Below are 3,439 nucleotides of genomic sequence, written 5' to 3' on the forward strand. Positions count from 1 at the left end.
CATTAAATACACACGACTATAAAAACACAAAAATGACAGAAATATTAATGATGACCTTAACACCTCAATTAAGAAAAATAGCAATAAAAAAGAGAGCATCCCATCCCTCCTCAATTCGAGAGCCCGATTTAGCTTTTCGAAAACTAGTAGATAAACTAGAACAAGCGGAAATCACAATGAAACTCGAAGAAACAGAAAATCTGAAATTACAATATGTTAACCGAATTGAAACAAACACAACAAATATCAACAACATACAGGAATCAGATACAGACCTAGTTGAAAAAATCACTGAAATACTCAACATCTATGAAAAACACCCAAACTTTAAAGGCGAACCATCTTTCAAAAAATGGTGTAATTATTGCCGACGATACGGACATAGCATTTCTGAATGTAGACAAAAACAGCAAGACAATCAAAACAAACCTCAAAAATATAAAGAACCATATAAATAATTCTATCAGTACATGAGGAAAGATCAAAATCTACCGAACAAAAATGTATACAGCAACAACAGTTCAGGAAAACCACTCCCGAACAATACCAATTATACGAGAACTCAATCACCACATAACTCAAGTTATAGAGGAAGATCGCCAGAACGAAGAAATACACAAAATTTGTCACAAAATCACTACAATATACCAAATAGTCGAAATAACTACTCCAGATCCAATTCAAATACAACACAATTTGTTTCTAGATCTAATTCCCACTCAAGGAACAAATACTATCCAAACAATCAGTCACGAAACTCATCATATAATAGAAATAGAAACTACTCCAATAATCGAAATAGAAGTTATTCAAACAACCGAAATCAGTATTACCCGAACAATCGATTAAGAAATAACTCATATAACAGATCAAACGGCAATTATCAAAACAGATCACGAAATAATTCACAAAATCGACATTCAAGTAATAATACTCGTTATAGAAATTATTCCCAATCACCACACAGAAATAGTAACCATTATAATAATTCTAACAATCGTCACAGAAGTAGTACACCTAAAGATAAAAGACATATTAATCAAGTACAATCAAATCCAGAAACAACATCAGACCCCCCAGGTATTGATGACACAGTAGCTGATACGCTACAACTAAATCAAATAAACTGTGGATCATCAGATTCAGAAAGTGATACAGAAAACACTCTCTCCATCAATATGATAGCAGTCGAAAATGACTATGAACCTATTATATATGAACAACCTTTTTCATCACATATATATGAAAATCAATCAGAACTCCTTCACAATTATTATATTGAACCCATTCATTCCACACAAACAACACAAGAAACTAACGAAATCAACACTACAAATCGACCCAATGAAAATGACAAAACAAAATGCTTGAATACAAACCACATCTATCAGAATATACAAAAAGAACAACCTAAAGAAAAAATTTGGACAATACCATTTCTTTTAGAAAGTCCAAGAAACAAAGAATTTCAACCACCAGATCTTGAAATTGATTTTTTAATTGATTCACGAGCAGAATCAAACATAATAAACATTCCCACATGGAATGAAATAAAAACCTTACACCCAAAGCTAACACCTCTTCAAACCTCCAGTAAGCTAGCAACAGCACAAGGATCAACGTTGGTAAATTACGGAAAAATTCAATTAGTTCTTCTCCCCACAAGAACAATAGAACAAAATAAAATTTTAAATAAACCATTTAAACAAATATTTCATATCACTGATATGAAACACAATATCATTGGAATACCGTTTATCTCTAAATACATACCAACAATCAACATCTTGAATAGTAAAATACTAATCAAAGATAAATACACAAAAACAAAAGACACATCCCTAACATTTTTTCAAAGATTAAATAAACAACCACCATTCTTTTCAAAATTTTATCCAATATATAACCAACAACGAAAACACCTGAAACCACTATCAGGAAACATATATAATTTTTCAATAAAACAAGTTCACCAATATGACAAAAAATCAAAACAAACAACAATTTTATATGTCAGATTTTGAATTTAAAATTATCCATAAATTTTTCAAAATCACAATCTCATCCATAAAATATTTGAAAAACTCGAATTCAGATATTATTTCTTTACACGTATACAACAATACACCCTATCAAGTAACTTTACCTGTAGGACTTTTAGGCTATTGCGAAACCAACGCTACAATATCACCGATACACGAAAAAGCATACCGCGTAAATAATATACTCCAATTATTAGATATTTGTCAATCCACAATTCTCAATGAAGAATTATCCATAAATAATATAATAAGTAACGAAAAAAGAAATACGGATTATTTCACAAAAACCCCATATTTCAAACCTACATTCAACATAAGTAACTACACAGAGAATCAACAGAAAATTTTAACAATGTTTAACTTCCAACATTCACAAATAACACAAGACGAATTTGATAGATTAGCCAAACAGCTAATAAAATATTCATCAGTCTATGCAACATCCAAATTTGATGTTGGCAAAATCAGTTCATCACTACATCTCCCATTAAAACCTGATGCAGTTTTCAAAAAACAAAGAGCAAGTAAAGTACCAATTCACTTACACGATAAAGTAAACAGATTACTCGATATTTTAGAACAATACAATATTATATCACCAGTAAATAAAGAAGAACAACCAAAAGGTAACACATTTATCAACCCTGTTATCATCCTAGCAAAAGGAGAATCATTAAAAATCGTTCTCGACGCTAGATACCTTAATTCACTCATAGACGAATCAAAGTGCAATTGGCCTATTGAACCAATACAAGTTATTTTAACAAAAATAAACGGAAAATACTTTACAACCGCAGATATGAATAGTGCATACAATCAAATGCCACTAGATGAACAATCGCGACGCCTAACACAATTTGTTATTGGAAATCAGCAATATGAATTCAACCGCCTATTCTATGGAATATCCATAGGACCAGCAGCATTTTCAGCTTTTATGAGCAAAATTTTTAGACCACTAATACTCAAGAAAAACGCAATCACCTATTTAGACGATGTTTTTATGCAATCACAGACAAAAGAAGAAATGTTCAATGTTTTAGAACACTATCACAAAATACTTCAAAACGAAAATTTGAAGCCCGCCCCCGATAAATCACACTTCTTTTTGACACGAGTTAAATTCTTAGGACATAATACAGAAAGAAAGACAATCACTCCATTAAAATCACGCATTGATGCTATTCAGAAGCTCCAACCACCAACAAATAAAAAGAAAATCCAAGAATTCCTTGGACTGTTAAACTTTTTAAGCAAATATGTCTATAAAATGCAACTATACCTAAGACCATTCTATAATATACTTAGACAACAAAATAATTTTGAATGGAATACAGAACATCAAGCACGATTTGAAGAAATTAAAAAACTTTTAACTGAACAAATTTCAAATACAT

This window comes from Symsagittifera roscoffensis, unplaced genomic scaffold (assembly GCF_963678635.1).
Source record: "Symsagittifera roscoffensis unplaced genomic scaffold, txSymRosc1.1 SCAFFOLD_462, whole genome shotgun sequence".
NCBI lineage: Eukaryota > Metazoa > Xenacoelomorpha > Acoela > Convolutidae > Symsagittifera > Symsagittifera roscoffensis.